General features: G+C 54.8%; 1 protein-coding gene across 3 annotated transcripts in view; it reads right to left on the bottom strand.

Moving 5' to 3' along the window:
• Positions 1–12370, bottom strand: part of RAB11FIP4 (RAB11 family interacting protein 4) — a 33876-nt gene that overhangs the window by 12711 nt on the left and 8795 nt on the right. The gene's annotated exons all lie outside the window — the stretch shown is intronic.

Here is a 12370-nt window from a genome sequence, read left to right as displayed (position 1 = left end):
GGGAAGGACAGCGTGCCTTGGCCCTGCCACGGCCGTGCTGAGGAGCAAGGACACAGAGCCCTTCAGTTCCGAGCAGGGGTGGGTCCCCGGTGCCTAGCACACTGCCCAGCACCACGCCAGCACGAGATAAAGACCCGCCTGAACTTTTGCCAAAATCACCTTCTAGGTTATGAGCTCTGGCTCCGTTCTGAGAGGCAGCGCTCCGCAAAACCACCCTTGGGGCTGCCGCCTCTGAGGGGGCACTGCTTCCACCTGCTCCTGTCCGAGAGGTCAAACTGCTCCCAAGGATCTTCCGTGTGGCCCGCGTTGAAGGTGCTCCCTGCGGCCCCGGGACTGCAGCCAGGGGAACAGTAACAGAGGCTGTGAAAAGCCCCCAGGCACCCCAGACAAGAACAGGATTGGGGACATCCAAGGAAGGTGGTCAGCGGCAGGCTTGGCTGTGCCCACTGAGAAGTGTGCCGTCACCTGCTGCTGTAGACACCCTGGCCCAAGAATAGATGGCTGTTAATGAGCCTGGCTCCCGCCTGTCCCAGGACTCGGGCGGAGCACCGGCTGCACTAATAAAGTCGGCACCAGGCAGCCAGGCCCCCCTGGCTGTGGAGGCCGAGGGCTGCGTAATTAAAACTACCCTCGTGTTCACACGGCCCTTTCCACCTGAATGTCACCAACCCAATCCCACAGGGCTCCCGACCGCGTCGGATCCTGCACCCGAAGCAAGCTCTCCGTCCGCAAGCCCGAGGCTGCATCCCAGCAGAAACAAAGGGAAGCCAACGTTTCCCGAGCAGCCACTAAGTTCCGGAGGCAGAGCGGACAGTGAATACATAATCTTATCTGGCCTTAGGACAGCTCTTCAGGATAGCGATTCTTAGCCCCACTTTACCAACGAGGACATGGAGGCTCAGAGAGTCACCTGCCAGGAGTCTTCTAGGCCAGGAGGCAGAGGTCGCCCCACCTACCTCTGACCACCACAAGCTCGGTTCCGTCTATCAGTCATGCAACCCATGCTCCTGGAGCTTCAGTCTCACGTAGGGACAGATCAGTAATTATGAAGCCCAGGCATTCCACCTGCTGCAGCCCCCACGTGCTGCCCACTTCTGACCCACAGCAGGAGACTCCTTGGCTCAGCGCGTGGAAACTGGGAGAGACGCCAGGCAGGAGGGAGACGGCTCACCGAGGAGGGCCGTGCTCTGTTCCCTCACCTGCAAGCTTTCTGCCTTCCCAGCCACAAGGGCAGGGGAGGGTTGGCACTCGCTGGGAACGCCTGCCTTGTGGCTTACAGGAGTCCTCGGCCACTTCCGGTCCTCACAGCCCTAGGAGTTGGGTCTCCTTTCCCCTCTCATACGTGAGGTGACTTACCCAGGGCCCCGCTGGAGAGAGGGGCAGGGCAGGACTGGACCGGGAGCCACCAGTGCCCATGCTGTCCTCATAGCCCCATCAGCAGGGGTCCTGAGGAGGCTGCTGCCCACAGAGCAGAGGCTTGAGGCAGGCAGGGCACCAAGTAGAGACCGGGAGCCATGCTCCTCAGGCGTCCGGCTTGGCCTCTGGCTAACTCATGTTTGTCCCCTTGGACACGGAGATACGAAGGCCCAGTTTCTGCCAGGCACTCTGCCCAGAGACACCCAACTCACCACACGGAAGTGCGGACCACGGCCTCCTCCCACCTGATGTCCCAGAGCAACATCCCCCTCCTGACAGCTGGGCCAAGAGAAAAGAGGGGCCTGTCTCAGCTACAGGTGGGGCAGGAGGCGGCTTGGAGGCCCCCACAGGGGTCATTCCCTCCCAATAAGGCCACCACTTCCTCAGGCATAGTTTTACCCTCTGATCGAGCAGAGTCCACATCTGTCTGGCCTTTTGCACTTGTCGAAGGATCTGGTCTGTCTCCCACACATACCCCCGTCCGGCTCGGACGACAGCCCCGGGAGAGCTCCAAGAGGTGCAGAGGGCAGGGATCGAGGATTTACAGGCTTAGCCTGACGCATGGGGAAGGTGAGGCTCAGCGAGCAAGGGGGCTGCCCTGGAGCTTCCCCGCTGCAGGAGGCCCCGCTGTGACCCGAAGTCAGGCTCCTGACATGCCACGTCAGGGCCCTCAGCCACCCCTCGCTACACGCGCTCTCTCAACATGCCAGCCTTGTAAAATCAGCTGCCTCCCCACGCTGACACCTTTTCACTGTTTGCCCAAAGCAAGTTACGATTTCTAGAACCTCAAAACCATTTCTAGTAGCTTTCTTCTAAATTCAAGTAACATAAAGACAAGCTCTCAGAAAAGCTATACCCTGGCTGGTCTGGGACAGTACTGGTTTGGCATCTGTCCCGGACAAAAGTGGCCGTGTCACCCCTGCTACTCCCCTGGGAAAATCCTGACCCTGCTCCCATTCCTCTGGGCCCTCTGGGGAAGGGCTAGGTATAGCACTGGGCCTGGGAGAGGTGCCCCTGGAAGTGGGGACAGCCTGCCCTGATCCCGAACACCTCAGGAAGAGAGGCAAAGCGGGAGCAGGTGCTAGCAGGTGTGACCCCTCACTGGCTTGGAGACTAGGCAGTATGCCCTCCTCAAGAAGCTGGGCCTGGGGATTTACCCAAAACCAGGGGTTTCTGGAGAGATCGGAGAGGCCGGAGGCTGGGAAAACACGCCCTAGGCAGCTGCTTTGGCAGGGCAGGTCGGTATCACCAGTGTCCCCCTCCGCGTCCCCACCCCGTCTCCAGCTGGGACTGGATGCAGCTGGCCCCTGGCTGGAAGTAGGAGCCGGGAGGCACCCAGCCTGCCTGTAGGGCCCCTCTCCAGTGACAGCAGCAGGCCCTAAAGTCACCCCTTCCTCTGTAGGAAGTCGGCCCAGGCCGAATTCAACAGCTGGTGAAAAGGACCGACGGCGAGAGAGGGCATCCCCGCCTCAGAGGGGCCTCCGGTGCCCACCGTCCACACTTCCAGAAGGCGGCGCGGCAGGGCCTGGACACGATGACGTCGTTTGGTCCCGCCCGTCACCCACCCGGCCCTCAGGGGATGCTCCCTCCAAGCCACACACATCACTACTCCATTCTCCTGGCGGCTAGTGCACGGAGGGCACGGGCCTGAGAGGCCCCACTCCACACTCCCTGTAAGAAGGGACCCTATGGTAGTAACCATGGCGATGAGAGCACCTGAACTCCCAACAGGCAGCACCGCAGCGAGCACATGGCAGGCGATTAGCAAGTATTTGTGGAAACGAACTGCCCTGCAGAACGGTGAGCTGGGGAGAGCCCACCCATGGCGACCTCGAGGCGTGGGTGCCCATCCGACTTGGCCACTGGCCGGCCGTGTGACCCTGGAGAAGTTGTTCGACTTCTGAGCCTCATCTACAGACGGGTAGAAATGCCTGCCCGGCAGGATCGCCATAGAGAATGCAGAACGATGCCTCGTACCTCACGGGTGCTGGGATCGTGGCAAAGAAGAGAGCGGGCAGAGTGGCGCTGGGAACGAGCTCTGGAGGTGGACCGACTGGGTTCAAACCTCGGCTCCACCACTAAGTTCTGCAACCTTAGGTTTACTTCTCGGTGCCTCGGTTTCCTCGTCTACTGACGGAGTTCACGATGATCAGGAAATGAGTTAGGACGTGTGGTCGGCACACACGGAAGATGGTCAACAAATCTGAGCTATTCTGGTTGAGAGGAGACAAGCAGGGGTGCCCCTGTTGGCCCGTGCAGCCCGGGAGCCTATCGCTTTGACCCCCAGGGGCACACTGAGTGGAGGCAGGCTGGGTTAGGCTTCTGGAAGCCTGAGCTGCAGGTGCCTCTTTCTTTCTGCGCCCTCCCTCCCACCCCCAGGGCCATCTTCTGTGTATGCTCTTGGAAGGTCTCTCTGCACATTAATTACATGCTTTAACACGCGTTAGGATGAGACACTGCGCCGGCGAGGGAGTCCAGGAGGCTGGGGCACATCCACCCCCAGCCCCGGCAGTGGCTCTGCTCGCCAGGCAGTAACTTAGAGCCAAAGAACAGCTCTGTGGGGACAGGGCTGGGTAAAAATAGCTTGAGCGGGCACCTCCCAGCTTCCCTCGCAGCCAGGCACCAGCGGGCACACGTGGAACCCCACTGCAGGAAGGCACTGGGCGGGGGGTGGACACAAACCAAGCCTCGTGCAGTGGGGCTGGGCCGGGGATGAAATCCCTCCTCATAATCCCAGACAGCCCACGGCCCGGGAAGTGACAGGCCTGCTCGAGCTCTCGCTGGGCCCCACAGGCAAAAGATTAAGGAGCCAACTTGTAGATGCCGATGCTCCCAGGTCCAGAGGGAAGGGGTGGGCTTACCTGGACTGGGATCCCCTACCCCCCACTGCGGCTCAGCCACCCATCAGGCATGGCAGCAGCAGAGATTAGTAAGCAATCCAGGCTGTGCCCACCTCCTGCCTGTGGCTGCCAACGCCCACACTGAAACCAGGCCTGGCTCTGCTGGAGGGAGGCCGGTGCTCATCAGCGGCTGATAAGATTCTAGCTCAACAAAGGGTTACTCAGATGCCAGTCAAGGGGCAAGGGTGGGAATAAAGGGGGAGGGGAGTATCCACGCAGCAAGGCTGGTGCCTAAGCCTCAACTTCTGAACAGAAATAACGGCTCAGATACGAGGCCCCAGCTCATCCCCAACAAGGTCAAGGGCAGGCTTGGGGGCACCAGGCCACCAAGCTAGCTATTAGAGTTCATTTATCGCCCTTCTTGGCCAGCCCTGGGGACTGACTGCATACTGTCAGATAAAAGCTCTGTGGCCCAAGCTGCCCACACAGGTGGGGGAGGCCAAAGCCAAGAAGACAGGACAGACTGCCATGTCCCCATTCCCAGGGGCCAGATCAGAGAGTGGCCAGGAACCATCCCTCTGTAGTGGTGGCAGCCAAGGCAGCTTTCAGGCTCTCTCCTCCCGGCCAGGGGCCCCTGGATCCACCTCCGGAACCCTCCTACCACCAGCAGCTCCAGACCAGCTCTCAACTGGGCTGGCCACTCCTGGCACAGGAGCCTTCAGGGGCAGACCTCAGCGTAGACCTTCCAAAAACTACTTTAACCTAACACGGACCTGCAGATCCAGGAAGGGGACAGGAGTGACAACTGGGGCTTCCTCGGGAGCTCATCTGTCTCAAGTGGGAAATGCTAAGAGGGTCTGATTCTCACATCAGCCCCTCGAGGGAGGGTCTAAGTCACCCAGCTTTACGGATAGAGAGACTGGGGCTCTCAGGCAGACTTGGTTCAGTCCCGGATCTGACCCCCCACTGGCTGTGGAACCTCAGGCTGGTACTGAGAAGAGAAAGAGAAAGTCATGCTCATGTTTCTCAAGAACTCACATGCCATTTGCATGAAGCAAAGGCAGTCAGGGAGTTCTCTACTGCACACGCCAAAACAGCAGAAGGGGCATGGAAGCCCATGTGGCCCTCTTTTCCATTTTAAAAAAAAAATGTTTTATTTATTTTTGAGAGAGAGAGAGAGCACGTGCACACACGAGTGGGGAGGGGCAGAGAGAGAGAGGGAGACACAGAATCGGAAGCAGGCTCCAGGCCCTGAGCTGTCAGCACAGAGCCTGACGCGGGGCTCGAACTCACAGATCGTGAGATCGTGACCTGAGCGGAAGTCGGACGCTTAACCGACTGAGCCAACCCAGGTGCCCCTCTTTTTGATGTTTTTAATTGTAACCCTTGAGCTGTCTCTCTTCCCAATCTCACACCTTCTCCCCACAACCAACGCTACTGCTAAGGTAGTATCACAGGAGTGCAAGAGAAAGAGAGGGCATGAGGTAGCTCCCAGAAAAATTCAGAAACAAGGAGGTCTGATAGCCCCCTGGCAGCTAGATTAAGACGAGGGGTAAGCAAATTTCCGGCAGGGTGGCCAAGCAGAGGGACTGAGCATTAAGGGATCTGGTGTTGCCCCAGGAAGGGGCCAGGAAGGAGGGTCTAAAGCAGACCCTGGCAGCGCCCATCCAGGCACCGGCCAGAGGTGTTTGGTCTCCTGGCCCGCATGTCCAGCCTGTCCCAAGGGCAGTGGGGTCCAACTTAGCTGGCACCAGAGCTTGAGATCATTCAGCGTCCATTCAGACCTTCTAACCAGCTCCCCGTGTCCAAGCTCACCCACCACCCTTCTCATCATAGCAAACATCCAGGAGCCTGCCGAGCACGGGGAGAGGACTGCCCAAGTTCACTGCGAGAGCGCACTTCTCACTATAAATGAAGCTGCTGGCGTTCTGGCTCTGCGTGTCCACCTAGGGACAATCTGTGGGCATGGGTAGCACTTGAGTCCCAGCGGTGAGGGAAGGGCCAACGAGATCTGGTTTTCAGGCCTGTTTAGGCTTTGGGCCAGACTGGGGACCCTGCTGGAAAGGCTCCTCACAGTGAGGTGATGCACTCCACCAGAGACACTCCAAGCCCTCTTTCCCCACCCTGCCACTTCCAACCCAATAACATGTTGGAGCACGTCAAATGTTAGCGGTTAAAGAATAAAAACGTATTACTACAAAATCTAATGGAGAAAAAAATGTTATAAAAAAAATGCTGGGGGCGGGGTGCCTGGGTGGCTCAGTCGGTTAAGCCGAAGTCTGACTTCAGTCGGTTAAGCTGAAGTCCGACTGCAGCTCAGGTCACGATCTCACAGTCCGTGAATTTGAGCCCCATGTCAGGCTCTGGGCTGATGGCTCAGAGCCTGGAGCCTGCTTCTGATTCTGTGTCTCCCTCTCTTTCTGCCCCTCCCCAGTTCATGCTCTGTCTCTCTCTGTCCCAAAAATAAATAAATGTTAAAAAAAAAAAATTTTTTTTTTTTAAATAAAAAAAAAATGCTGGGGGCATCTGGGTGGCTTAGTCAACTGAGCTCAGGTCATGATCTCACGGGGGTTCACGAGCTCAAGCCCCACTTCGGGCTCTCTGCTGTCAGTGTGCAGCCTGCTTTGGATCCTCTGTCTCCCTCTCTCTCTCTCTGTCCCTCTCCCACTTGCCGTCTGTCTGTCTCTCAAAAATAAGGGGCGCGTGGGTGGCTCAGTCGGTTAAGCGGCTGACTTCGGCCCAGGTCATGATCTCGCGGTCTGTGAGTTTGAGCCCCGCGTCAGGCTCTGTGCTGACAGCTCAGAGCCTGGACCCTGTTTCAGATTCTGTGTCTCCCTCTCTCTGACCCTCCCCCGTTCATGCTTTGTCTCTGTCTCAAAAATAAATAAACGCTAAAAAAAAAAAAAAAAATTAAAAATAAATAAATAAATAAATAAACATACAAAAAAAAAAAAAAAAAAAAAGCTTAAGTCATCTGAAAGGAAGGAAAAAAAGGAGGAAAAGGAAGACCAAAGCTGTTAACCATAGTGATGCATTAAATGAAAATGGGATAAAGCATACTATTAAAAGACAAATACTGTCAGACTCGATAAAAACAACAGCTATGTGCCATTTACAAGACACAAATTTAAACATCAGAACGCAGGTCAAAAGTAAAAGAAGGAAGGGGCATCTGGGTGCTTCCGTCCCTGGAGCGTGCGACTCTTGATCTCGGGGTTGTGAGTTCCAGCCCCACGTTGGGTGTAGAGCTTACTTTTAAATAAATAAATAAATGAATAAAGTTGGAGATTTTAATTCATCTCTCTTGGTAACTGATGGAGCAGGCAAACAAAAGAACGAGAAGGGAGACAGAAGATCTGAACCACACCAACTAGACCTGACGCAAACAGCACACTGTACCCAACAACTGCAGGAAAAAAACCACTAGGTCGAAGGTTGATGAGGAATGGGATGCTTGCACAGCACCGAAGAGTCACCCACGAGATTACTACCAAACACCGCTCCCCTCCCCATCATCTCTATCATGGAGAAAGTAGGCTATTGTCACTTTAACACAGGGATCAAACCTCGCATCACTAATTGGGAACACACAGACGCTGGCCTCCTGATGTGATACAAGAGGAAGGACGCAGCGTCACCACTCACGTAGTCTTAACAAAACACTCCACTCTAATCGGGCCTGAAGATCTAACCTTTACTAAACAGGAAGATGTAGGATAGAGGAACAAGTTACACAGCACTACAGAGAAAAACAGCAGGCAGACCGGATGTGGCAACTTCTACAAGACAGCTAGCTGGCCCGATCGTCTCAAAAAGAGAATGTCCTAAAGAAGAGAACAGGGATTTTCTGAGATCAGTAGTACCTAGCCTTTAATGTACATCAGAATTGTGTGTACATGTGTGGGGGGGGGGGGGAGGGGGCGGTTATGGTGGTGATGAATTGCTAACTCGGGCTGAATCAGAGTTTCTCATTCAGTAGGCCTGGGTCTGCATTTCCATAGACTGAAATAGGTTTTTGTAAAAAGTGCATCTCTAACCCGTTCTCGGGTGATGCTGCTGGTCCCAGGACCACCCCGTGAGGACCACTGTTTTAGATTTATCAAGAGACAGAAAAACTAAATGCTAGCCTTGATTAGATCCCAGTTCAAACAAGCAAACACCCACCTAGCTACAAAGGACCTACTGGGATCAAAATGGAAGCTAGGGTAGGGACTGCATATTGGGTGATATTCGGGAATCATGCTTGCTAATTATGCTTGCTAAGGAGAAATACCCCTGCGTTTTGATAACGCGTTGCCTGATTTCCTTTCAAGTGGTTTGGGGGGCGGGGAAGTTACACACAGGGATAAAGCAAATGTGGTGGCAGCACTGGTGAGTAACTGGGGCGTGCAAATCCTCACTGGGACGGTCTTCCTTCCCGTCCTGCTCCATGATGCTCCGTCCTGCTTGCAGGGGCTGACTGGGGCACCGTGGAGGTCCTCTTGCGTGGCCAATGGAGTCACGGCCGTTGTAGGGGCCGTAAGGTGGGCTCTGGCACCTTGGGGGCTGAGAGGGGGTGCTGGGGACCCCTGCAGAAGGCTGCTTCGGGCAAGACCTTGGGGAGTTATGCAGGTTTGCAGGCCCCACCCTCAACGGCTTCCCATAATCAGTTCTCACAGGTCTTATTTTTTTCAGGAGGTCGGCAGAAAGAAACGTACATAAAACACGAAAGACAGTTGCCCCAGACTTGCTGAACTGGTTAAGGAAAAGTGTAAAATCTCTGACACAGTTAGCTATTTAAAAGGAAGGTGAAAAAGTGAAGCCAAAAAGAATGCTGTATCCTAGAGGCAGAGGCAGCAGCAATAGGGAGCCCGGTGAAGCGACAGAACCTCAAGGGTCAAAACTCCACGAGAATAAGGACTGGAAGAGGAACAGTCTGGGTTCCAAATGATCAGATCAGGAGGCAACGGTGGCTCAGGCTCTAGAACGTAAACCAAGAGTCAGAACACGGGAACCTTTTCTGAATACGGCACTTGGCCAAGAGCCACCCCGACAGGCCCATCGGCAACAGTGGGCCTTTGCCCACAGGCAGAGCTGCCTCCCATCCCCTCCACGCAGGGCTCTCTCCCTGCATGCCAGGCTCTGCTCACACTCCTCTCCCTCCTCCCCCTGCAGGACGGTTCCAGAGAACCTTTCTGTTATGGGCAGAACTGTGTCCCATCACCCCCCAAATTCACATGGTGTAGTCCCAACCCCAGTACCTTAGAGTGTGACTGCATTTGGACAGAGGATCTTTAAAAACGTAATTATGGGGCGCCTGGGTGGCTCAGTCGGTTGAGCGTCCGACTTCGGCTCAGGTCATGATCTCACGGTCCGTGGGTTCGAGCCCCGCATCGGGCTTCGTGCCGACAGCTCAGAGCCTGGAGCCTGCTTCGGATTCTGTGTCTCCCTCTCTCTCTGCTCCTCCCCAACTCATGCTCTGTCTCTCTCTTGCTCTCTCTCAAAAATAAACATTAAAAAAAATTAAAAAGGTAATTATATTAAAATGAGGTCATAAGGGAGGGCCCTAATTCAATCTGACCGGTGTCCTTAGGAGGAGGAGGAGGAGGAGGAGGAAGACATTAGGACACACGGACACCCATGCCCACAGGGACCACGTGAAGACACAGGGAGAAGACAGTCACCTGCAAGTCAAGGAGAGAGGCCTCAGAAGAAACCAGGCCTGCATACACCTTGGTCTCGAACTTGAGAAAATTAATTTCAGCTGTCTACGCCAGCCAGTCTATGGCACTTTGTTGTTCTGGCGGCCCTGGCAGATGAACGCCCCTTCCTTCCCCGCTCGGAAGCCTGCACGGAAACCCCCCAGCGCCACCTGGGTTTGTCAGCCCCCTTCCCACCCTGATAATAATGGCAAATTCCTTCTCGGCCAATTCAGTTCAACTTCTACAGACAGCTACTGGGCCTCTAGAACCTCAACAAGAGACTTGGGGTCTCTGCTCAAAAGAAATGTTAGCAGTATCTCAAAATGATGGTGAGAGAGAAGCCATTTCTAAAGAGACTAGATTTTGCTGACGCCGAAGCTTGGTGGATCTAGAATGATCAGGATGATGTTTTGTAAACATCATAAGCGTGTGTGTGTGTGTGTGTGTGTGTGTGTGTGTGTGTGTGTATACATACATATATATGTATATATGTATAAAACAGTCTAAGTAAATTATTTGTTTCTTGTGTTCTCTGAATAGTAATATTTCAATTTTAAAGGAAAGCGTATGTGCAATCCAGCCAGAGACATTTGAAACTGCTAAGGCAATTTTTGTTTACTCAGAACTGTATTTAGTGTGGTTATAGTACAAATGTAAAAGTTATTTTACCTAAAAAGTGAATGGTTAACAAGGGAAGAGATCAGCAGTTAGCCCCGGAACCACGGGCGCGTGCCAGTGTCTGATCCTGGGGCAGGCCACCTCTGTGGCCAGGAGCACCCACTAACCGAGCAAGGTATTACCAGTTTCTCCATGCCAGACAGTATTTCTGGTTACTTGAAACTCAGAGCAGACTTCTTCCCCTCAACTGTGGTCGGTTTGGGAAGGGGGGCCCCTACCACTCCTGGGACACGTGGGCACCTTGGCTCCGACACCAGCCTCCCTCAGGCCTGGTCAGGACTGGAGCTCCCCTCCCGCTTTGAGGCTGGCCGTCCAGGGTCAGGGATGGCGACCGAGGGGCCAGGCGGACACTGTGGCTGAATCTGGCTAAGTGACCCATCTCCAAGCAAAAACCACAGGGGAGGTGGCCCCAGGGTGAACTGCTCCCGGAGGGACCAGGCCCTTGATGGGATGTGACTGTCCTAACAGAGCCCTAGGTCCCAGATCTGAGTGCCCAGTGAACGTACCTCCTGAACAAAAAGGATTCAGGGGCCACCTGGTCTACCTCCGCCCCCAAACGGAGCTGATAGTCTTGATTTTCAAGCGAGAATGTGGGCTTCAGAGGCAAACTGTTGGGGATTAGGAAAACAAAACTTAATTGCTTCCACATCTGGAAACCAAATCCGGCAGCCAGCCCCAAGAATTCCAGGCACGTCAGCTGATGGAGAAGCTGCAGGTCAAGGGAGGGGCTTCCTGTGAGCGGAGTCCCCCCACACGTACCTACCCGAATCCACAAGACAGGTCCACATCATGTGGCCAGGTGGGAGAAAGGAAAGGAAGGGGCCACACAGGAGCACCTACCAGGTGGCATCTGCGGTGTGCTATACTGAGGTGGTCTCGTTTTCTTCCCCCAAAATCTCTGCAAGTAAACACGGTCTCCTCCTTACAGGTAAGGACCCGGGGTCCAGAGAGTTGAATTGACCTTCCCCCAAAGTTAGGCTGCCATTTTTCTCTCCAGCCCTGTTGTCACGCAGGATAGAGCCACGTGAACCCGAAACAGGAACCCCCGGACATCAATCACCCCATCTAAATTCTCAGAAAAGACTTCCCAAGCGCCCCGCCCCGGGAAGCATCAGCTCCCACCCAGCCACCGGCCCTACTGCTCAGGAAGCCACAGCCAGGTGTCGAGCAACCCAAATGTCAAAGGCGAATTAACAGGCTGCAAGTTGAAAGGGGCGCACATCAAGGGTTCTCCTGGCTCTTTGAACAGGCAGCTATTTTGGGCTACAAATTATAGCTTTTAAAGATGTGGCTGTTTGAAGTGAGGGCTTAATGACTCACACAGTCAAGAGTTTGTGGGGGCTCGCTTTGGGGGCTCCGTGTTTTACCATCACAATAAGAGTGTAAAGAGGGGCTTGGGATGGGCCAGCAGTGGCCCAGGTCAGCTCTCCTGCCTCTCACAGTCCACCAGGTGGACCGAGCCATATTCCTTCATGGGACACCCTCAAACGAGGGGACGTGAACTTCCCAGGGAGAGGCTATGATCTTTCTGCTCCAAGGAGAGCACATCTGAACGGAGCTGACCAACAGGCCAGAGCTGGGCAGGTCCCTACTTCATCCCCTTCTTTGCACAGAAAGCTTCAGGTTTGCAGGGCGTCTGGGTGGCTCAGTCGGTTAAGTATCTGACTTCAGCTCAGGTCATGATCTCACAGTTTGTGGGTTCTAGCCCCGCGTCGGGCTCTGTGCTGACAGTTCAGAGCCTGGAGCCTGCTTCGG

This window comes from Panthera leo, chromosome E1 (genome assembly GCF_018350215.1).
Source record: "Panthera leo isolate Ple1 chromosome E1, P.leo_Ple1_pat1.1, whole genome shotgun sequence".
NCBI classification, from domain to species: Eukaryota; Metazoa; Chordata; class Mammalia; order Carnivora; family Felidae; genus Panthera; species Panthera leo.
This window is presented reverse-complemented; position numbering and strand designations above follow the sequence as displayed.